The sequence below is a fragment of the Cupressus sempervirens genome, chromosome 2 (genome assembly GCF_028749045.1).
Source record: "Cupressus sempervirens isolate cs-2001-9-10 chromosome 2, ASM2874904v1, whole genome shotgun sequence".
Classification (NCBI taxonomy): Eukaryota; Viridiplantae; Streptophyta; class Pinopsida; order Cupressales; family Cupressaceae; genus Cupressus; species Cupressus sempervirens.
Genome location: NC_143119.1, coordinates 344,230,753 through 344,256,663, shown reverse-complemented (window position 1 = coordinate 344,256,663; position 25,911 = coordinate 344,230,753). Strand labels below are relative to the sequence as shown.

Here is a 25,911-nt window from a genome sequence, read left to right as displayed (position 1 = left end):
GTTTAATAGTATGGTCTCTGAGCTTGATGATGTTTCACCACCCTCGCTAATTTTTTAGTGAAGGTGATGCACTCCACTGCTACCACACTTCAACTTCTCTAGCAAGAGAATGAAAAAGGCACAAGCAAAGGAGACGAGGTAGCTTCAAGAGACTAGACAATTTTTTGGCTAATGATTGGATGTGGACACTATTGTCTAAACCACTGTCACTTAAATGCAAGGAGAAATGAGGCATTGGCCTTCGGTTGTTCTAATTCTTGTTTTATTATGTTTGATCATATTGACTTGCATGGTATTGAAAACTTTTTATTATATGATGACTATTAACACTTTTAGTAGTAGTAGTATTTTTAAAATCTTTTTAAGTAGTAAGATGATCTATGAGACTATTTGGGTATATTTTATTTTCATGGTTAATAGCTTGTTAAACTTGTTGTTTATGATTATTCTAGGGTTTAGTTTTGATATTAAAAAAGGGTGTAAGATGATGTGCTGAATTTTGTTCCTATTGTTGAAATGTTGACAAGGGTTTTGCCTCTTGTTATATTGTTTAGTAAGCCCCCAATTTTGGCTTCTTTTAATATAAAACTGTCAATGTTATAATTCTGTCGGATAAATTATATATGAGATATATAATATATGACAATGTTATATATGGAATAATTATCTTATATTAAGAGTGATATATATATATATATATATATATATATATAGAGAGAGAGAGAGAGAGAGAGAGAGAGAGAGAGAGAGAGAGTATATTAATTGTGTTATAACTATAACTAATGTAAGTTAATATATTAAAGAGACATGTCTCTTCAAGAGGCATGCCTCTTTATATCATATATATATTCATTGGAATAGTAACTTGGAAAACACATAAAAATCCTACAAGTGCTATTACAAGTTACAAATCCTATTTCACTAACAAAAACACAACTAGGATTCGTAAATTTATACATTTTGATATGTATAAGCCACCTTTAAGAATAAGGTGGATTTGACAATTGTAGCTCAACAAAGTGATGAAATAAACTATAGAGGACACTTGATTATCTTTTGTCTGGTTGACTTGTTTTTTTGGGTCTAGTTTGCCACTTTTAGGTAATGTGTATTTCTTGGTTGCATAGGTACTTCAGAAGAATGTGCTTTTTTTTTGTAGTTGATAATAATCAATCTAAGATGTGTATTTTCATTATCGATATTCATCAGTCTTGCATTTTATTTCAAGTTTTGAAAGTTGCTGAAGTTCAAATGATTATATAGATCAATAGACATGCATGCACATCCATCGAATAAAATTCATTGCATCATCAATAGCTATTTATGTTTCCTTAACCACCTCCTCATTGATCTAATGGTCTCCATGTAATGTTTACAATCACTAGCCCGTCATTTTTTTGTATAGCTTATATAATACATTTTTCTTAAACGGTTGACGACATTTATTCTAGGATGTGTATTTTCTTGTTGGTATTTAGTGGTCTCAAGTTCAAGGACATGCATTTGCTTTCTATTCTAGTTTGGAGCATTGGTAGAACTCAACTGATTAGCGTTCGATGATTCATTTTTTGGCATGACAACCCTGCATATTCATAGATTGACAATGCATCAGATATATGCTAAGAGACTGCTTTGATCGATGGTTGCTGCCCAAATAGAAGATTGAATGTCATCCGCGTATTTTAAAGCGAAACCGACCAGGCGCGTGGCAATTATCCCACATTCATAGCACAAAGAATACCAAACAATTTAGATAGGCAGGGCAGAGTAACCATTGGTTCGACCTTACTTGAACAGGATCTGTTCTGAAGGTTGTTCAACTTGGTCTGCGTATGAAACACAGAGAAGCACATAAATCTGGAAGATGAAGCAAGGCTCTGAGGCCAGAGCGCGAATACTGAGTCTACTGTTGCTCGCGACTGTTAGCCTCCCGATGAACGTCCTGCTTGCACAATTCTGAGCATGCAGTGAAGGCCTCTCAGCGTTCTGACAGATCCCCACCCTCTTCTGGGCAATTATCTTTCCAATCCAAAATATATCGAGAAACAAATCAAAATCATATAAATTGGAAAATTTTCAAATCAGGGTGCATGAAACATAAAAAATAATTTAAATCATCAGTGAAGCATCTCAATTACTGGAATTTTATCATCATATAAATCAAGACATCAGTCATTGAGTCCAGATCAGAGAACCAGTCAAAGTAATCATACATTGTTTGAACCAACGTGCTTTGGCAAATAAAAATTTGGTCAAAGTAAAGTCAAGCAATTTATCATCCAAGTATAAATTAATTGAAAATGAAAGCCAATGGGATTGCTTAAATAAATAACTATGTGATTAATCTTTTTATTTCTTACTTCTCCATGGCTTTAAGGTCTAAGGATTGTTATAAATAATAATAGAAACATCTCAATTGGGTACCAAAGATGGGTAGGTACCCTTTGTTTAGCCCTTACACTTTTTATCCATGAGATTTAAATCGATTTTTCATATCTTCTTGGAATGGTTTTCCATCTTGAGAACTCCTTTTAAACAATTCCTCAAATCCAGAACTTGGCTAAGATCAAGGTGTTAAAAGATTAATTGAAATATAATCCTTATTCTTATATATGGAATGATTAGTCAATAAAACTTAACTCTTACTAGTTAATGATCAATTTAAATGAAGTATTATTTAAGAGATAACAAAAGCCTATTTCTGAAATTTCCTCTAAATGCTTATTTATGATATAGACAACCTCATTATTGAGAATAATACTTTCATTGATCAAAAGTGTTCTTCAAGAAGGCCAGAGCCTACAATGCATCGGTAAATTGTGAGCCTCTCATCAGGGAGGTCTTGAGTTCGAATCTACTCACAAGTAACACATAATAATAATTAACCTTAATAATAATTAAAAAAATCCTAGGCTTTGGTCGTTTACCTATAAAAAAAAAAAGAAAAAATAAATAAAGTGTTCTTCAAGAAATAATTGATATTGTCAATATCCTCCCATAAGCCAACTTGGTCCTCGTTCATAAACTGATCTATCGAGTTATAACCAGGGGGATATCTAACATAAAGAAAGTACATGAGGAAATCTACATTTCTCTTGATGATCAATTTCCACTTTTTAAATCTTTTATAATATGTAGGGAATACAATAGGGAAAAGAGGAACATTGTTCCTTCCAAGCATATTAATGTCGAAATTGCAGGGCTGGGGAATAATTCGATTTTTTGTTGATACAAATAAGTACATTCTCTAGATCACCTAAATATATGCTTTTAAATAATCTCCTACAAAGAAGCTCTATACTATATTTTTTAGCTTCTGCCATATGAACCATTGCAACAAACATTGATGAAATGTCAGAAGGAACTCTATATTGGTCTTGATAAACAATAAATTCCTTACCCAAAATTATGTATACCACTCGAATGACTGAAAAGTGTGAAGACATCCGCATATATTTGATTATTATTCTTGTTATAGGCTCATCGAATGGAGTTTGTATCTCAGGTCCATGAAGCTTAATAATAGTCTCTATTCTTGGGTCTGCGCATGAAAGAGCCTACAAAAAACAAATGACTCAAGCATTCTTTATATAGTAAATGAGGAGCCCTAGGATGGAATTTGAAATGAAAAGACTTCTTAATAAAAATTTGATTTACCTATAATAATAGAATAATTTAACTCTGTCACTCATCATAAAAAAACTTAAGAAACTTAAAGGTCTTTCGGGTTGCCTCCTAAGAAGTGTGTTATGAGGGTTATTACTCTCAAGATACACCAACAAAAGGGGAAGGTTTCCTAATTTAAAGTAGAGAAACACCCGAGAGCATCAAATCTTTCTAATACTAAGAACACGATCAACATGGCATTGATCTACCATTCAAAAGAATACCTTATTCAGAATCAAGACTAAGCTTGGAATTGCCTAAACCTAAATCTAGATTAAAAAAGATACATATGAACTAAACAAAAAGACCTAATTTACTATATGTATGAGAACAAAAGCTTACTCAATATGGAAAGAAATGCATTAAAAATAGGTACAACAAAATCTCAATTTAAATCTGTCAATTTTGGAAAATTAAAAAGACTAAATGGAGAATAGTCAAGGGGAAATTATTTCTAATAGGGGCCTAGCCTATTTAGCTATTACATTCCTGTTATGATCGAGTATAATGCATCCAATGCCTGCTTCTCCCAGAGTTCCCCTAGAAGCTTGGTCAAAGTTTAATTTGAACCACCTGAACTGTGGAGGCACCCATTTGGATTGATCCCTCATATTTTTTCTAGAACTACCCCCTTGCCCAAATTGTGTAGGAATGAGTTGTCCATTATAGAGAAAATTCCTTCATTGTGATTTTGGTTGCAAAGTCTATTGTTTTTATTTTTTGTAATACTAGCTTCCATCCTATTTGTTAGTGATTCGACTGACATTTCTTTATTTTGAAAGATACGTTAGTTCCTTTCCTTCCACAATTCCCAAGTAATAGCGGATGTAATAATTTTCCAAATGTTTCTATAAAGTCCTTTATGCAGTTTTCTACATCATTGTTTGAGATGTTCTATATGGTCATAATATAAGGTCATAATGGAAGGCTGATTGCTAATTTAGTTTAGTACAAATATCAAGCCAACAATTTTTAGTAAAAAGACAATTTAAAAGGGTCTGATCAATAGATTCTTTGCTATTCTTACATAGACAACATCTTGAGGGGCCTTTATAGCCTCTTTTTTTGAACCATTCTACAATAAGGATTTTTCTTTGCAATCATGCCCATAAAAATGTCTCGTCTTTTTGGGCACAATTCTTATCCCAACAAAGGTTGATAGGAAGAGAAAATGAAGGATGGATGAGGATAGATGAGAAGGAATTATAGCCATCCTTGACTCTATAATTCTCGTCTTTAGAGCCCACCCAGACTAATTTATCCGACCTTTCTTTAATTGAAAAGGTTCTATTCGAGATAATATCTTTAAAAGACTTTAATTGTTATTCTGAAAAATAGAGATCGCTAAAATCTTTCCACTTCTGACGTAAAAGAGCATCTATGTCTTTAATAATATAATCACCTAGTCTCCTACATCTAGCTTCACATGGTATATCTTTAATATTAAGATTTAATATAAGTGAGTCTAATGGAACATAACCTACCCAAGAATCTTCCTTGAAAAGTGCATCTGTTCCAATTCCTATATCCCAAGATAATATCTTATTTATTACAGGGATGCAAGAGTTGATGAAGTTCCATATTCTCGATCCTTTTGGATGACTGTGTCATATTCCCAATTTAAGATAGAATTTCAATAATAATTAGATAATACAATTTTATTAAAAAAATAATAAAGTTATATTAAAACTAATACTAAAATATAAAACAAGGAAATAATAATTATTTAATCTATATTATTAATAAAATAATATTTTGTATGATATTTTAAATAATTAAAAAATAATAAAATTTAAATGAGTTAAAAAAGGAAGAAAATTAAATACAAGAGGCAATATTGTAGAAAGTATGTTAACTTTCTAAATAGAATTTAATAATAAATAAAATAAACACAAATAAGTAAGTAAATAAATAATATAACATAGAATAATATAAATTAACTAAATCTAATGAAAAGTCAAGAGATGTTTAACAAATAGACATGACTCCTTAAAATTAAGATACAAAAGGGAGGAGAGTTTATTTTGAAGAGTAGAAAAAAAAAGAGAAGAGAGAAGTTCAAAAAGGAAAAATGGAAAAGGAAAGTAATATGAAGAAAATAAGGAAGTGACTTTTTGAAAAAGGTAGCAGTGATATTGAAAGGATGCGAACCTTTGAAAGGGTCATAATTATGAACAGTTGTGACTCTTCAAAAATATTTTGATTATAAAATATTGGAACTTTTCCAAAGGATTTTAGTTATGAAGTGTTGTGAATTTTTGAAAGGATTATAACTATGAAGTGCTCTGACTTTTCAAAGGATTTGTATTATGAAAGGTTGTGACTCTTGGAAAAGAAAAAATGAAAAACTATATTTTTTCCTTTCCCTATAATTAGAAAATGAAGAATTTTGGAAAGTAAATATAGAGTTGAGATAATCTAGAAGGAATAATTCATTGAAGGGTCGACTAAGGATAGAGCCACATGGACCAAGAAAAGAAGAAGGTAAGAAAGGTATGTTTATGGATTATATTTATTTAATTATGTTTATGACTTTATTTATATTAATGAATCATACTTGTGGATAATATTGTGTTAACCTTTGGGGTTAGCACCATGGACATTAATGAGACTCAAAGCATGGAGCATGTGAGATATTAAGATCTCCATTGTTCGCCATGACCGAGAATCAATGTGAACTCAAACCATGGAGCATGTGAGATACTAAGATCGTCATTGTTCGCCATGGCTGAGAATCGATATCAAAGCATGGAGCATAGAGATATTAAAATCTCCATTGTCTGCCATGGCCGATAATCGATGTGCCAGAATATTTCGATGTTGTCAACATATGCATATGTGAGTAGCCTTGGATAAAGGATGCATATTCAAGAAGAATCATAAGGGGTGCGCTCCCAGGAAGATTGCAAGGTAGCTATGAGCTAGGAATCCCAACTTGAAGACGTCCTTAAGATTGGAGTTAAATCAGAGGGTAGAGTAATATAGTTTTTATTTTATAAATTGTTGTGATTCTAACCATTATTTTGTAGGAATTACTTGTCCCAAACTAACCTAATACTGGGGACATTACACTATGTGTTAGGATAAACCACAGACAGAAATAAAAAATACATGCAAATATAACCAATAACAGAAAATAATAGATCACACAGAAATGAACACAAGGCACCAAGATTTAACATGGTTCACCCAATCCCTGAGCTACGTCCACCAAACAACAAGTTCGATCTTATTACAATCCAGTGATTACAACCTGATTACAATCCGTAATCCCTTACAGCTCAATACCGCCGCAAGAACCAATTTCACATCACAACATAATGAAAAATACCCAACCCTAAACCCTTTTATACAAGTATTAAACCGCTTTAGGGTTATAACATGTTGGCCATAATTAGCCATAACTTTAGTGGCGAATCTACGAATGGCGAATAGTACCAAAACGATTGGCAAATAGTACCAATTTTTTTTTTTTGGGGCGATGCCTCGAACCCCACGAATTATGAAGTATGTACAATACTTTCCTAATCAATGACCACAATCTAACAATCTCCCACTTGGGGACTGATCAGGCTCCACACTACACAACACTATGGGCACTAAATAGATTAATAAGATTAGTGTTGACAATGTATTTATTTAAAAGGATGGAAACCCATTTCCTATTTGGATCCTTAAGAAGGTTCCATACCAACTTGGCTCCTAATGCAAGATTTTGCTTAGCCAAAATTTTAATCTCTAACCCTCCATTCTTGAAAGATTGGAAAGTTTTCTCCCAAGAGAACTTATTATTTCCAAAAGTAACTTGGAAGAAGAAATTTCTAAACTTTTCTTCTAAATTATTAATGTTGGATGGGTTAATGGGGAGAACTGACATTTGGTAAATAGGGACTATTGATAAAACATATTTGATTATGGTAATTATACTAGCATTTGGACAACCATCTCCCTTTCCACCCTTTGATTTTTTGGTGGACTTTGGATAAAATACCCCCCAAAGCTTATTGCTTCTAGTGCCCTTATCCAATGAGACCCCAAGTATTTACATAGAAAGGTACCCTTTTTGAATCTTACAGTGTTACAAATGTCTATCTCTACTGAGGATGGGGTATTAATGAAAAATATTTTAGACTTATCTGCATTAAAATTTTGACTCGAGGCCTCCCTATAATCATTAAATATAATTTGAAGTTGTCATGCCTACTCAGAGGAACTTTCTCCTAGAAGGAAAGTATCATCAGAAAATTGTTGATGGGTTACATTTGGAGCATTTTCCACAATTTGAACACCTTTGATTTTTCTTCCTTATGGTCTTTTTGTATGGATCGCCCTAGGGCTTTTGCCATAATTATGAAAAGAAAGGGTGACAATGGGTCACCTTGTCTAATGCCATTAGTCATATTAAAGAAATCTTCCATTCTACTATTAACTAAGATGGAAAGCTTGGGAGTTGTAGTGCAACTAAAAATTAGGTTAATCCATCTTCTAGAAAAACCAAAAGCCTCTAAATATTTACATAAAAAGATCCAATCAAATTTGTCATAGGCTTTTTGGATGTCAAGCTTAATTATCATGCATGATTCCTTACTAATTTTGGAAGAATGAATGAGTTCTTGAGCTTTAATGATTCCTTCAAGAGTAGATCTATTAGGAACAAACCTTGTTTGTTCTTTAGAGATTATTTTAGGAAATAAGAGTTTAAACCTATTAGCCATAATTTTTGAGAATATTTTATAGTTTGCGTTACAGAGAGAAATGGGTCTAAAGTCTCCAATAGACTCAAAATTATATTTTTAAGGTAAAAGTGTAATAAAAGTGTTATTAATCTCAGCTAGGAGAGACCCAAAATTCCTAGTTTCTTCAAGGGCTTTATAAAGATCATGTCCAATGATATCCCAACATTTTTTAAAGAATTTGGGGTTAAAAACAATATGGTCCTAGGGATTTATCTAGACTCATTTGAAATGCTACAACCCTAAGTTCCTAAAAGGAAATAACTTTATTAAGATTTTTATTGTCCTCCTTAGTTATAAGGTTCGGGATGGAAGAGATAATTTTATTTTGTGCTTCTAAGTTGGAGAGGTCCTAATTCTTGTTGTTAATGTTAAGAAATAACTTAACTATTTCATTAGATATCTCTTCCAATTTCTCAAAAACTTTGCCTTTACTATTTTTTATATAGATATCATATTAGATACTCTTACAAACTTTGTACTATTGTGGAAGAACTTAGTATTTTTGTCCCCTTCTGAGAGCCAAGTTTCTCTAGATTTCTATTTCTAGAAGATTTCTTCTTTAGATAAGACTTCTTCCACACTTGCAAGTAAACATTTTTCTTTCAGGAAACACTCATTGTCCATACCTTCCTTAATAACACTATTTTAAAATTTTGTAATTCTTCTTCAATAGATAACTTATCTTCAAAGATCTTGTTTTAATGCTCCTTATTCTAGTTAATTAATTTTAACTTGATGTGTTTAAGTTTCAATATAAATTTGAACATCTTGGAGATATCCACTTCATACTCATCCCACCAAGATTTGACCAAATTGAAAAATAGTTATTCCAACCACATTTTTAAAAATCTAAACGAATATTTATCTTCAGATATAGATTTAGAAATACTAAGTCTAATTGGAGATTGGTATGAAATTGAGTGATTAAGAATTTATGATTCAAGAATGAAGTCAAAGGTAGCTTATTTATGATTCAAGAATGAAGTCAAAGGTAGCTAGGTTTACTCTAAACAAAAATCTACCTATTTTTTTCCAGAAATATTACTAAAATCCTTCCTTTTATTTGTCCAATTGTATATGCCATTTTTAGTTTTGATTTCAGACATGTTGTTAGAAGTTATCCATTGACTAAAGTCCTTTGGGCTTGTTAAATGATAATAGTTCCACCTTTCTTCTCTAAAGCATCTAAGATAGAATTGAAGTTACCTCCAATGATAAAATTCTTGGATGGAACTTGGAATAATAAGGAGTTAATTTGGTTGCAAACCAAAGCCTTCTCCCTATTACAAGTAGGGCCATATAAATTAATAATTGTAAATAATATATTTCTATGAAAACTTCTAACTTTAGCACATATCCAATTTTTTCCATTGGAGATGTTTGACAAGTTTATCCTTCTTGGATCCCACAACATAGCAAGTGACACTCCCTTTGATTCAACCCAAGCGAACTTCCAAAATCTAACTTTTTAATTAAATTTAAGATATTCTTCTTTGTCCATTTTAGTTTCCTGAATTAGGATTAACTATGGCTCAAAAGTTTTAAGACTCCTTTTCAGTAGTCATTATTTTTTAAGGCCATTTAGTCCCCTAACATTCCAATTTGATATTCTCATTGAGGGGTGGAAGGACCCTTCCCCCTTCCAACATTGAATGAATTTGTTAGTTTTGGCTTTATTTTTTTCCCTACCATCTCTCTTCCTAAGTTCTGATAGAGGTTTCCTACCTCTCTTTTTCTTATATTTTTAAACTATTTTTGGTTGTTCAAGATCATCTATTAAAGAAATAATACCTAAATTTTTTGAGTGAGTTTTATCTAGGCTAAAATGATTTGAGAGGAAAAATGAAGTAATATTTTTTACCAAATTACTATATATGGAATTCAAATCCCAGAGTTAGGATCTATGCCCTAATCCCAACTTTCACCTAAAATTCATTGATCTATGCATGGTATATCATGTGTAACTGAGTTAGGATCAAGATTCATAAAGGGGGAGGAGAATAAAACCTTTGGATCCATTTGGGGATCCACCCCTAATTCCTCAGTCCAAACTATAATTTTCTCAATTTAGTTATTTAAGATTTTAAGATTGGACTTAGAGGGAGAGAAGATCTTACCAACATCAATTTGAGAACGAAATTGATGCCAATATGAGATTTCTTCACAAACCTCTTCACATGTTAGCAATAGGTCTTTCACTAACTTATTAAAGATTGTCATATTATTTTCAACTTTTTTTATAAATTTGTTAATGTTATTCATGCTTTTGAAATTCGGCCTCTTAACCCTTAAACCCTTATCAATCAACTCCAAATCTTGAACTAAGGGAATTTCTAGTTCAATTTGATCGAGGGGAAGGTTTTCAGACACATTTTTGTCTATTGTCCAAGACTATGAAATTAAAGGGGACTAAACCTTGTTGAAGCTAAGGGATTGTTTAGGAAGAGGATTATATATCTTAATAAGAGAAGTGTGTATACTAACTTCCTTTTTGTCTTTTGATGAAGGAATGTTAAGAAAGTTGAAACCTCTTTTGTTTAAAAAGCTAAAACCTGCCTCAGTGACTGGATGAACAAACTATGTGATTAATTTAATTAATTAGATAGTTTAATAATTAATTTTACCCACTAAATCAAGAGACATGGTTAAATTAATTGAGTATTTTAATTAAATAAATCAAATAATCTCTACACACCACATAAGGATGAAAACTCAATCAACTAATGAGGTGACATTATTTTGATCACATGGATCACTAATATGCTTTTCTATCTCGACCCTTTATCTTGGATTTTCAATATTAACCACTCATTTTGTCTCTTTGTCCAAATATTTGAAACCAATATCTCAACTCTCATCTAATCAAGGTTAATATTAACTCTACCCCCTCCCTTAAAAACTCGTATAAATAGGAGGGATGAATAAAGTTAAATCATCTATTTTCTTAATGCATTGTTTCTCTAGTGACATTGTTCTAGGCAATTAGAGATCAATTTGTGTTCAATTTGCATGAGTAGTGATCACAGTGGAGTAATTTAGAATGAATTTAAGTAGAATTGAGCATGATATGGAAATTATCATATGCTTTTATATCTATAGTCATCATATTTTTCAATTTATCATTACAGGAATGTCACTAAAGAGTGTTTAAATATGAGAATATTATTTAGATTCCTAGTTAGAGAGATATGGAAATATTTTAATCTTTTAATTTGATGTTTAGCATGTTAGACATTTAAAGCATGACCTTACTTGAACAATATTTTTTCTAAAGGTTGTATGACTTAGTCTACATATCTAATTCAGACAAGGACATAAATCTAGAAGATGAAGTAAGGTTGTAAGGCCATAACGTGAATCCTAATGCTACTATTTATCATGACTTAGACCCTCAATGCATGTATGAATTACACAATTTTGAGCATCCAATGAAGGCCTCTGAGCATTTTGACAGACCCCACCATTTTTTAGCCCAGGTTTCTCTTCTAAGCACTAATACATATGCTTGTATCCTCCCTTTGGGACAAATTTGGGTGCCATTTATTTTCTCTCTTCCATGTACAACTTATTTTGGCATTGGGGAAATAATGTTCCTCTAATAAAGGTATAAATATGACCCCCAAATGTACTACCTAGGAATACCATATGTTAAAAGGTTGCAAGATGTGTCTATCATAATTGACTAATCACAATGATGAGCACTTTCTACTTGACTCCCAACATTCTCTAAGTTTGACCTTGATTTCTCTAAGATTAGGAATCTAAATATTAGGACTCTCACCATTCCATGAGTTTGACCTAGATTTCAAGAGTTTGAGTTTGTGGAGCTTCTTGACCCTCTTCCCAACACTAGTTCTTCACAAAACCCCCTTTAAAATAAGGGTGCCTAACAAATGTATATCACGATAAAAAATAAATTGTTATCTATATCTCATTTTTTAGATAGACCTATGTGTGACCAAAACAAGTTGGACTAGGAAATCCAACTCTCCTATCCTTCGAGGTTTGCTCAAAACTGAAATATGTGAATTTTGGTACCATATCTTAATGGTCATACCCCCTTTTTAAGGACTTTGCAAGTAATTACTATGAAAAATATGTTATTTGCATATAAAAGAAATGTCATATTTGACTTGTGATACCTCCTATTAATATCTTCTAGGAATGTCTCTCCAATTCTAAGAAAACAAGGTTAATCAAGTGAAGAAGTATGAGACCATATCAAGGATAAATAAATCTTCTATTTTCATTCACCGCTTATGTTTTCCCTAAAGGGAGTGGAGTGGTTGAACCACTCCCCAAAAATATTATTTTCCCGTTTTTTAAACTTTAGTTACAAATATGTGGCTTTAATCAACAATAATAAAAGATAAGACAATGAACACCAATGCACAACATCACACCATATTTTTGTTGAAAACTCAAGGAGGGAAAATTAGAATGGGAATTAAGGGCAAGTCCTCGAACATGTGAAACAAAAAATGGAAATTTTTTTTTAGTATTCTTAAAAGTTTTGGCCTATGTCATGCATGGCACACACCATTATGAAAATATATGAAACTTTAAATTATCATTTCTCATCTCTATTTTTTTCCTTCTATATTTACATCTTGAAGAGCATTTATATCCCTTTTAACTAGCATGTGTGATATTAGTAAACTATTTTTCTCCTCACTAAATTAGATCTTTGCGAAAATGCTACCAAGAAGCTAAGGAGGTTAGTGATGAGTAATTTTTTTTCTTATCATGTTATTCTAATTGAAATATAGATAAAATTAGGTTATTGAGTTAAGTTTTACATTAATGTCCAATAATTGATAATCCATCCATTGAAAACCTTAAGTCACTTCCTCGTAAAGACCCCCACAAAGAAAAGCACACAAAATACCTCCATAAATTCATAGGCACCCTGGGCACCTAAGAAAATAATTTAGGGGAAATACAAACAAGAATAATTAACTAGATAAATTCATTACACGGTTAAACAAATTGGGCACTACTAACAACCCTAGTTGATTCATTGCAATCTAATATGATATGTGTAACTATAATTAGTGAGGAATTTTTTTTTTGGTCTAGTAAAAGAGAAACACTCAAATCCTTATCCATTGATGCCAACATGAAGAGAATAAATATAACTTTTGCAATAGGTGGTGGAATCCAAAGAACAAACATGGTTTTTTCCTAATAGATCCATTCTTGAAGGAATCATCATAGCTCAAGAAATCATTCATTCTTCCCAAATTAGTAAGGACCCATGCATGATAATTGAGCTTGACATCCAAAAAGCCTATGACAAATTTGATTGGAGGTTTTAATGTAAATGTTTAGAGGCTTTTGGTTTTTCTAAAAGTTGGATTAACCTAATTTTTAGTTGCACTGCAACTCCCAAGCTTTTCATCTTAGTTAATGGTAAACCTAGAGGGTTCTTTAATATGACTAATGGCATTAGATAAGGTGACCCATTGTCACACTTTCTTTACATAATTATGGCTGAATCCCTTGGGAAATCCATACAAAAATACCATAAGGAAGAAAAAATTAAAGATGTTCAAATTGAAGAAAATACTCCAAATGTAACCCATCAACAATTTGATAATGATATTATCCTTCCAAGAGAAAGTTCCTATAAGGAGCAAGACAACTTCAAATTATATTTAAAGCTTATTTGGAGGCCTCGAGTCAAAAGGTTAATGCAGATAAGTCTAAAATATTTTTCATGAATACCCAATCCTTGATAGAGATAGACATTTTGTAATACTCTAGGATTCAAGAAGGGTACCTTTCTATGTAAATACTTGGGGATCCCATTGGATAAGTCACTAGAAGAAATAAGATTTGGGGGTGTTTTATCAAAAGTTCACCAAAAAATTGAAGGGTGGAAATGGAGATGGTTGTCGAAATGCTAGTAAAATTACCATGATAAAATTGGTTTTATCAACAATCCCTTTACCAAATGTTGGTTCTCCCCATTAACCCATCCATTAGAAATTTCTTATTGCATGGTACTTCTGAAAATAAGAATTTCTCTCTTATTAAATGGGAGCAAATTTTCCAATTTTTCGAGAATTGAGGATTAGGGATTGCAAATTTGGCTAAGCAAAATCTTGCATTAGGAGCCAAGTTGATAAGGAACCTTCTTAAGGATCAAAATAGGAAAAGGGTTGCCATCCTTTTAAATTAATGTGTATTCAATGCTAATGCTATTAATCTATCTAGGGCTCATAGTCATCCAAAAGGATCTAGAATATGGAACTTCAACAACTCTTGCATCCTTGTAATAATTAAGAAATTATCTTGGGATATAGGAGATGGAACAGATGCACTTTTATGGGAAGATTTTTGGGCAGGCTATGTTCCATTAGACTCACTTGGATTACAAATTCTTGATATTTTCTAACAAGCTTTCATTACCACTCATGTGATTGTTGCAACCATTGTCCAAGTATCATACCTCAGGGCTTCCTTCTTCACCAATGTTATACATGATGAAGGATGTGGGATTGTTTGCATTTCCCATATTCACATCAGCCACATTTACACTTTGCCTTGACTTATGAGAACTATGATGGTTGCAAATGATTAGTGAGAGTTTGTGGTGAATGGTTTTAATGATGCAACCAACCCAACACAGTATGCTTCCCTCAACAACCATCAGAAGATTTAGCTAAAGGAGTCAAGAAGAAGGGATGCAAAATCCCTAAGCCTGACTGAGGTAACCATGACAAAAACTATTTTTCCTAAGATTGTAGTAGATAATTATTCAAAGGAAGCATGGGATATTTTTGATAATTTTTTTAAAGGAACTGATAAAGTCTGAGTAGTGAAACTATAGATGATTAGAAGGGAGTTTAAGAACCATCAAATGAAGGATAATGAACTTATGGCAGATTTTAGCTCAAGAATCTCTAATTTAATAAACTAGCTCAAATCATATGGAGAAGAGTATGAAGAGAAAAGGATAGTGGAGAAGATATTGACAAGTTTACCGCAAAAGTATGAAAATCTTGTGATGACCATTGAGGAAGAAAAGGACCTCACCACATTGACAATGGATGAGTTGATGGGTACTCTTCAAAGCCATGAGCACTGAATTAATAGGTCAGCTACATCTTCCCAAGAGAAAGCTTTCAAATCTCAAGAAAATTCAAGAGGAAGGGGGAGAGGAAGAAATGGCTCTGGTAGAGGCTCAAGAAGTAAATGTTATGGAAGAAATAGTTAGAGGAATGCTAGAGGAGAAAGCTCAGGATGAGAGAGAAATCAAGAGGGAGCAAGCAACTCTTGAAACAACTCTAGAGGAGGTAAGAAGAACTACAACTCCAACAAGAGTAATGTAGAATGCTATTACGGTCATAAATTTGGGCATTATGCAAGTGAATGCTGGAAGAAGCAAGGTGATCAGTCAAGGAAGAGTGCAAATGTGGCTGATGTGAATATGGGAAATGCAAACAATCCCATAGCCTTCATCATGTGTAACATTGGTGAAGAAGGAATCCCTAAGGGATGGTACTTGGATAGTGGTTGCAGCAACCACATGAGTGGTGATGAAAGCTTATTTTCTTTCATTGATATAAATTTCAAGTTTGAAATTAAAATGATAAACATGGAACCATTCCCATTATGGGCAAAGGATCTATCATGGTCTGAACTAAGCAAGGTGAGAAGAAGGAGATACAAAATGTTTATTTTTCCCTAGGTATGAAGCACAATTTGATGAGTGTTGGACAACTCATTCAAAATGGTTACAAGGTGCTGATGAAAAATGACAAGTGTGTCATTCATGAAAAGGATGGGAATAAGAAGATTCTACCAGTAGTCAAAATGAAAAAGAACCAAATGTTCCCATTGAAGATAGAGACATGCTTCTCTTCTCAAGTCATTGTTTCGCCTCCCAAGAAAGGATGTGCAATAATACCTCAACAATCAGCTCTAAAGAGTGTGATTGAATACCCCTCCAAGCTATGACATCTTAGGTATAAACATCTTGGCTTTGTTGGTTTAAATTTATTGTCCAAGGAAAGAATGGTAGATGGTTTGCCAAACATTGTAGATTCATGTGACAAGTGTGAGACTTATATTTTGGGTAAGAAACATAGGCTTCCCTTAAATTTTGATAATTCTAGAAGGGCAATGGAAACATTAGAATTGGTGAATTTTGATTTAATTGGCCCTATGCAAACCACTTCGAATGGGGGGAGTACTTATTTTATGATATTCATAGATGATTTCACTTGTAGGATAAGATAAAATAATAATATTAATGTCCATGAAAAACCAACAAGGTTTATGGGACTGAGCATACAAACAAAAGAGTTGGCTAGAGCAGAAGCACCAAACGACGACTGAGAAGAACCAAAAAAAGAAAGAAGGTAAGATAAAGACTAAGAGTCCTTCCTTATCACAAAGAAATTAGTAATATAGGGGTAAACCCATGAACAATCCATAGTCTTAGAATGTTTTGTAGAGCCGCTGTAGGACCGTCATTGCTTGGAGAGACTGGTGCAATGTCTAACCAATCTAGAATGAGAAGTACTAGACAACCTTTTCAAACCCCATGGAGGAGACAAGGGAGAGAAAAAGGCATTAATGAGCTGGTCATAAATATGCCCCTAAGGTATAGAAGATTGCAAGGTAATCTCTCAAAGATGGGTGGCCTCTTGAAGATAAAGTGTAAGACACTGATGATCAATATAGCTGAAGAACATCGAAAGAGAAGAACAGTCTCTGAAAAGGTGGTAAAATCTCCCTCTAATCTCATAGTAAAGAGGGCATCAAAAAATTAAGTGGATCTTAGTCTCAACCTCTACCAAAGTACACAATTGACATATTTGATCAGCTCGATCCGTATGGTAGTTGGTCCAAGCCTTGAGGCAGTGACAACCAACTCCGAATGAGCCTAAAGAAAATCATAAGGGATGATTCCAATGTTGATAGAGATAAGTAGGGTGAACAATAATACCATCCCAAATCTCAAGAAAATGCTTAGCATAAAAGGCCATCCTAGGTCTCAGACCTCCCAGGGGATTACTCCAGGTAGTGGTAATGTTTGTCTGTAAATATCCTATCTGACATGTTTGTTCAAATCTTGATGTGAGGGGAGAAGATGAGCTAGATAATCAAGTGAAAACTAGTAGGGATGAAGACCATCTATCTCAATACCAATATTTGAAAAGAAAATCTGAAGCATTCGATAATTTTTTTTTTGAATTTAAAGCCCTAACTGAAAAAGAATGTGAACACTATGTCAAAATCATAACGTAGGATAGAGGAGGGGAGTATACCTCCAATTTTTTTGTAATTTTTTGTAGGAAAATTGGCATCAAGAAGGAGATTATAACTAGTTATACTTCACAGCAAAATGGAGTAGCTAAGAGGAAGAATATGACCATTATTGAGATGACAAGGAGCATTATAAAAGCAAAGTGACTCCCAACTGAATATTGGGGAGAAGTTTTAGCAACAATAGTATACTTGATAAATAGGTGTCCTACCATGGTAGTCTATGACAAGATTCTTTTTGATCCATGGTTTAGACATAGATGGATAGTTGAGCACTTGAGAGTGTTTGGATGTGCAGCATATGCAAATTTGCCAAAAGAACAAAAGCAAATTTTGGATGACAAAGATGTGAAGTACATCTTCACAAGTTATAGTTCAAAATAAAAGGCTTATAATTTTTATGATCCAATCACCAAGAATATCATCATTTAAAAAGATGTAGATTTTCTTTAAAATTAGTCATGGGATGGCTCAGTGGATGAATCTTCAATCACTTCAAGTAAGTGCAGACTATTGATGAAGAAGATGAAATTGGTGATTAGAAAAATGAAGGAGAAACATATATACATTACTTTAGACAAAGGAAAAAAAGAAAGTAGCCTCATACATGAAGAGTTTCAACTCCTAGCAGCTTAAGACAACCCTAAATTGGTATGCATAACAATAGCAACAACAATACTAAAAATTCAAATCCATCTCTTGCCTACCTATTTCCAAGAAAGACTAAGAGTCTAAGAGAGATATAGCAAGATGAAAGGTATGATGAAGACCATGATGAGAGTGTTAATTTTGCATTATTTTCTCATAGTGATCCAATCTATTTTGAAGAAGCTATGAAAGAGAAGAAATGGTGTAATTAAGGAAATAGATGCTATAAAAAGAAATGAAACATGGGAGTTAACTGATCTGCCTCCCAATAAATAAGTTATTGGAGTTAAATAGGTCTACAAGACCAAGTGCAATGCTGAAGGAAAAATAGATAGGCATAAGGCACAATTAGTGGTCAAGGAGTACATGTACCAGTATGGCAAATATTATGATGAGACATATGCCCCAACTCTAAGAATTGAAACCGTGCATGTGGTCATAGTAATTAAAGCCCATCACAAATGGAAGGTATATCAAATGGACGTGAAGTTTTCCTTCTTGAATGGAGTACTAAAAGAAGAAGTATGTGTGGAGCAGTCACCTAGTTATGAAGTTGTAGGTGAGGAACACAAGGTGTATAGGTTGAAGAGAGCTCTTTATGGGCTCAAGCAAGCTCCACGGGCTTGGTATAGTAGGATTGACTCATACTTGATGAGGAATGACTTTATCAAAAGTGATACTAAGCCCACTCTCCACATCAAAGAAAAAAATGGTATGGTTTTTATTGTTGTCTTGTATGTAGATGACTTAATATTCACTGGAAATGATAATTTCTTAATTGGTGATTTCAAAGAGGCCATGAAGAATGAATTTGAAATGACATACCTAGGTCTCTTGAAGTACTTTCTAGGCATAGAAGTAAAAAAAATACATCATGGCATCTTCATCTCTCAAGAAAAATATGCAAATCAGATCTTGGAGAGATTCAAAATGTAGAATAGTAAGGTAGCCCCCACACCAATAGCAATAGGTCTGAAGTTGAAAAAGGAATATTGTAGCAACAATGTGAATCCAACATTATACAAAAGCATGGTTGGAAGCTTTATGTATTTGAAAACAAGTCATCCTAACAATATACATGTAGTAAGTTTGATTTCAATATTTATGGAAACACCAAAGGATTCCCATTCGCAAACAAGAAAGAGGATCCTAAGGTATGTGAATGGTACCAAGGGATTTGGCATTTTGTATACTATTGATAAAGTTTTAGGTTGATTGGTTATACTGATAGTGATTAGGCTAGAAGCCTAGATGATAGGAAGAGCACTTTCAGTTATATGTTTCATATGGGCTCAGGTGCAATTTCATGGGCATCCAAGAAGAAACCAAGTGTTGCTCAATCTACAGAAAAGGTTGAATATATAGTAGAAAATGTAGCAGCATGTCAAGCTATTTGGCTAAGAAGAATCTTGGTAGATTTGAATGAAAAGTAAGAGGATATAACCACAATCTTGTGTGAAAACATTTCCTCAATTGCATTGTCAAAGAATCTAGTCTTCCATGGATAAGAAAACACATTGAGATCAGATATCACTCCATTAGAGAGATAGTGAAGAATAGAGAAATTAAGATGGGATTTTGTAAGTCTAAGTAGTAGCTAGCAAACATATTCACTAAGCCATTCAGCATAGCAACTTATGTGTGCCTAAGAATAAATCTTGGCATGGTTGATTTGGATCAGGAGTGATCATTGTTTGTTGGCTTGGGACAAGGGGGGAGTGTTGAAAACTGACGGTTTGCCCCTTGAGCCGAATTGCAACCTACTCGATAAAAGCATTAAACATGGTAGGTGAGTTCAAATTAAAAATGAGAGGGAAAGTTTTTGAGACAAGACAAAAGGGAAGAATGTTCATTCATTCCATACAAGTATAGAGATCAGTTGAAGATAGTAGAGCTTTTAGAGAGCAAAAGGAAGGTGTAGGAAGCTAGGAAGAAGATTAGAGTGTGTAGTAGCATAGGATTAGATCTCTTTGTTCTCTATAAGTTCATTTTGTTTTTTCCTATCAAAATAATGATTGCTCAAGGCTTTATTGTATGCAATCATCTGGTGTTGCAAGTTCATATTATAAACAAAAGTAGTAGGTTAATATATTTTGGTTATGGTTTGAAGCCATATTCTCCTAGATTTGTAATAGTTGAATTAGTTTTTTGAATAGAAAGTAAGAAAGCATGCATATTAGTCTCCATTTCTATCTATTCCACATTGTGTTTAGTATTTGTGAAAAATAGAGTTGCAACTCTTTTTTCTTATCTATGTATTTTAATATTAGAAGAAATAGAACTATAAGTCAGTCACCAGTCACTCGATTCCTTTTTAAACCAAGCTCTTTGTACTAACTTGGTCATTGTATTTGGTAGTGTGGTTTAAACTAAACTTTAGCTATGTTGACCAAGTTCTTCCCTATGTTTATCGAGTCATCTCAGTCTCTATTCTAACTGAGCTCTTCCGAGATCACTTGATTCTTTTGTTAACTGAGTTCACTCAGTTTAGTACCAAACGAATCTATTTTTTTTGAGAAACTTGGCACACCTTGTCACTTAGCTCCTTAAGGTGCCAATCAAATTGACATCCCTATTGCTCGTTTGTTAAAGAAATGTTTTGTAAAGTCTTTACAAGTTTCTCATAAAAATTGAATCTTTGAGAGATTTTTCTTTTAGGATATTGCAATATATCTCTTCATTTTCTCACTTATCTCTAGGTTTCTTTTAATTCATTATCTTAATTAAGACTAAGGGATTTTTGCTTCACATTTAGATCCTTATATTTTACATATTATATAGGTAATCTTGTATTCATTAATGACTAGTTTCTTTAGTCCTTGACTACAACTTCACAACATAACCAAACTAATTGCATTCTCATACATTTTCCCTTGATCTACTGGGGAACTATCATCAAGACATGATTTTGAGGTGAGCTTAATTGATTAGATATATAGGTAGCTTTAGGAATATGAAACGAAATGCTCCCTTAACTAGGCTTACATTTTTTTAAATTAATTTATGCATTCTTGTGTTGCTTTCCATTTAGCAATCACTATGATTAGCTTTAATTGTAATTATTAGATACATAGTCCCATACTTTTAATTATTACAGATCTAACTCTAACTCTTTCATAGTTTATTGGATCCTATAGGTGTCTACTTGGCATGAATTTTACATTTCTTCTAGTAATTCTTCTAGCTCTTTTCCCATCATGGCTAAATTTTGATCTTCAACCTTTAAAGAGTAATGATTTCTCCCTTGTTAATGCTCAACCTTGTTGATTTTGATGCTTCAATCTATGTTCCTTTTCATCATTCTCTATCTCAAAAGTTTAAGAGTCTTCTCATTCTCTTTATTTATTAATTCTAAATCATCATTTTTTATTCACAAACAAGAGTGAAATTATTCCCTATCTTGTGTTCTCTAATGGTCACTACTATAATCATATTCCATTCACAAGAAAATAGAACAATGGTGTTCCTTGGATTAGTTAAGCCTGAAAGATGGGGTAGAATTATACAAGTCCCAGACAACATGGTATGGGTGCTTATTAGTAGAGTGATAGGAGAGAAGTATTTTGACTATAGCTATACCTAGAGGACCAATAGTGAGATCATAGGGTGTTTCATTGAATATTTCTTGTGAATTAAGGTTAATCAATGGGAAACAGTGAAAATGTATGAATTTATCTTTGATCCAACTTGGATGAACAGTTTCTACCATGTAATTTTTAATATAAACATCAGGCTATAGATACCATACCCAAAATCCTACATGGATTGTCCTATCAGGATTCCTAAACTGGAGAAAATCCCCAAACACCCTATTGTATCCATAAGGAACCTAGTATTGTTTGAAAGGGTTTGGCTGAATATGAAGGCTAATGTTAACTTTTTACTAAGATGGTGCAACATGATGAAAGAAAAATAAATCAATAGCTCTCACCTATTTTCAAAAAGGCTAAATTTGAGATCAACCCACTTAATAATTTCAAATTCATCCTTCCTAATTTGAAGAGATCCATCAACCCAAAAAAAGGAAGAGAAGTTGCAACTTAAGAAAGCATCGGGAGCATGGACAAAGGTGTTGAGATAGATAATGAAGTAATTATCATTTAGCAAATAGAGATTTGAAAAGCTTTAATGGCAATTTTCAGGGTGATGTCGATCTTAGATTTTGTATAGTCACAAGATGCCTAGATAAGTAGTTAGAAGGATAGGTTTTGTGTTTAGAATAGGATAAAACTTAAGACTTCTATTTCCAATATATGAAAGACATTCTACAAATAGTTTATTATGTAATTGGGTCATTCTATCCTGAACATAGTTTTTATGCACAAGTTGTTTATAGTTAATGAATTTTGATACTTTTAAATAAATATTATATGTAGTATTTTAAGATGTGGCTTCTTTATTGTCTCTGAGTTTGATTTGGTTTTCATCATTGATAAAGTCTTTGTTCAAGATCGGCGATCAACCTTAAATGTCTTAAATCCAAATTTTCAAAATATCAAAACACTTATGTTTCAGATTATAATTATCTCATATTTTTAGATTAATAAAATAGGTAGAGGTAATGTTAATTTGTATATGGTATTTATAAAAATAGACCTTAGTTGAAATTAGCTTCAACATGTTATAATCCTTTGAAATTATAGCATTAATTTTGGCTACTTTACTTTGTTATTGTCAATAAGTAATTTCTCAATAATCATTTTCAAGTTTTATAATATTTATATTTTGACAAAACCATATTTTACTCTATAAAGAATAAATACAATTAAATGTTTCTAAATTAAGATTCTGCTATTTCAAAAGGAGCTTATCTTCATCACCCTATCTTTAGAATAGTTTCCATTTCTATCCTCTTTTGTTTTGTTTATACTTTAAAAAAAATTCTAAATTAATCTACCCAATACTATCTTCAGAATGCAAGCCTTTGTCAAATAATTGTTTATTATTCCTTTATAAACTTACTCTCTATATTTGGTATGATCCACATGTTAAGGCCTGATATTTTGATGTTTTAAAACTATTATTTATTACAAACAAGCTAGGAATCTTGGGCATTTTTGGAAGGAGTGTTAGTTTCTACTGATATAGTATGTTTGAGAGTCATACTCTCAAACATAACTATCCCCAGATATAAATTCCCCTTGACTATTCTCCATTTAGTCTTAGATTAGTTTTCCAGAATGGGAAGATATAAATTAAAACTTCATTGTAGCTATTTTTAATGCATTTCTTTCCATATTTAGTAAGATTTTATTCTCATAAATATAGTAAAGTAGGTCTTTTTGTTTAATTCATGTGCATCTCTTTGAATCTAGATTCAAGTTTAGGAAAATCCAAGCTTATGGTAGATCCATGAAATGCTGATCTTGTTCTTATTATTAAATAGATCTGATGCTCTCAAGTATTTCTCTACTTTAAATTAGGAAACCTTCCACTATTGTTGGTGTATCTTGAGAGTAAATAACCCTTAGCTTACACCAAAAAGGAAACGATTCTCTTTTAAAGTCATTTCATTCTATCATAGACATCGATAGTATAATTATATTTGACAGGATTGGTCAATTAGTGTCTCTTTAGACTTCTCAGGATGCAACCCAAAAGACCTTTCAATTTCTTAACTTTTTTTTATTATGAGTGATAGAGGTAATTTATTCTGCTATTATAGGTAAATCAACTTTTTATTAAGAAGTAATTTCAGTTTGAATTCCATCCTAAGGATCCTCATTTACTATATAAAGAATGCTCAAGTCATTAGTTTTTTGTAGGCTCTTTCATGCTCAGGCCTAAGAATAGAGACTATTATTAAGCTCCATGGACCAAAGATACAAACTCTATTCGATGGGCCTATAACAAGAATAATAATCAAAGACATGTAGATGTCTTCACACTTTTTGGTCATTTGAGTGGTATGAAAAAAATTGGGCAAGGAATTTATTGTTAATCAAGACCAATATAGAGTTCCTTCTAACATTTCATCAATGTTTGTTGTGATGGTTCATATGGAAAAAGATAAAAAATAAATTATATATCTTCTTTGTAGGAGATTATTTAAAAGCATATATTTAGGTGATCTAGAAAAAGTACTGATTTATATCAACAAAAAATTGAATGATTCCTCAGCCCTACAATTTTGGAATTAATATGCTTGGAAGGAACAATGTTCCTCTTTTCCCTATCATATTTACTACAGATTGCAAAAGATTTAAAAAGTGGAAATCGATCATCAGGGGAAATGTAGATTTCCTCATGTACTTTCTTTACATTAGATATCCTCCTTGTTATAACTAGATAGACCAGTTTATGAATGAGGACCAAGTTGGCTTATGGGGGGATATTGACAATATCAATTTAGAATTTATGAAGCCAAATGACCCTTGTGATGGATTGCCTAATTTAGAGGATACTTTGTCTTTGTAGTATGATTTTAAATTTTGGTTATTTTTGCAAGGATAAGTATGAATATCAATGCATTATTTCTATGTAAAGAAACAAAATGTATGAATTTCTTGAAGAACACTTTTGATCAATGAAAGTTAGTATTATTCTCAATAATGGGGTTGTCTATATCATAAATAAGCATTTAGAGGAAATTTCAGAAACAGGCTTTTGTTATCTCTTAAATAGTACTTCACTTAAATTGATTATTAACTAGTAAGAGTTAAGATTTATTGATTACTAATTTCATATATAAGAACAATGATTATATTTTAGTTAATCTTCTAACAACTTGATCTTAGCCAAGTTTTGGATTTCAAGAATTGTATTAAATAAGTTATGAAGATGTAAAACCATCCCAAGCAGGTATTAAAAATTGATTTAAATCTCATGGGTGAAAAGTGTAAGGGCTAAAACAAGGATACCTACCCATCTTTGGTACCCAATTGAGATGTTTCTATTAAGATTATTTATAAAAATCCTTGGGCCTAAAGGCCTATTATCTATTAAATAAAAAATAAAAACTAAAAAAGATTAATCACATATTTATTTAAGTAATATGATTGGCTTTGATTTTCTATTAATTTAGGGACTAGCTAATCTCCAAATGATTCATCCATGCCTAAGACCATACTACCATACATAGCATACTATAATTGGGTCTATATAATTGTTAGAGTTTCAGAGTGTATAATGGCATTGCACCCACTAGAAAATGCTTGTTTAACCGCAACAGGAAACCAACTGATTGTTGACTAACAACCACTCATCGTTTAGTGATTGTTTATTATGACTGTGTGGTTAAGTGAATGGAAGATTGATGAAAAAAAGTTGCAAGTTTGATGAGTTGATAGATGAATGAAAAGTGTTGTCTAATAGTTGTATATCATTGAATTAAAAGTTTGTGGACTTCTAGGGTGTGAAACTTTCATGGTTAGTCCATAGTTTTCTGGATGATTTGTTGAAGACCATATTTTCTGGACAATTTCTTGAAGACCCTGTGGTGTCTCAAAGATCCTTGGAAGATTTCTTGAAGACCCTATGGTGTCTTGCAGATCCTTGCGTTACTGAAGGCCTTTTAAATTTCTTGATAGTTCTTTTGGCATTATCACAGATCCTAGTGCATTTAGGTATGAAAAATGTCCTA

The 25,911-nt window shown here is 32.4% G+C and overlaps 1 non-coding gene across 1 annotated transcript; it reads left to right on the top strand.

Annotated features, from left to right (window-relative positions):
• The first annotated feature begins 1,779 nt into the window (after positions 1-1,779).
• Positions 1,780-1,996, top strand: LOC149572532 (small nucleolar RNA U3). The gene has a single exon (XR_016360347.1). It is a non-coding gene; the product is annotated as a small nucleolar RNA U3 (small nucleolar RNA).
• The last annotated feature ends 23,915 nt before the right edge of the window (positions 1,997-25,911 follow it).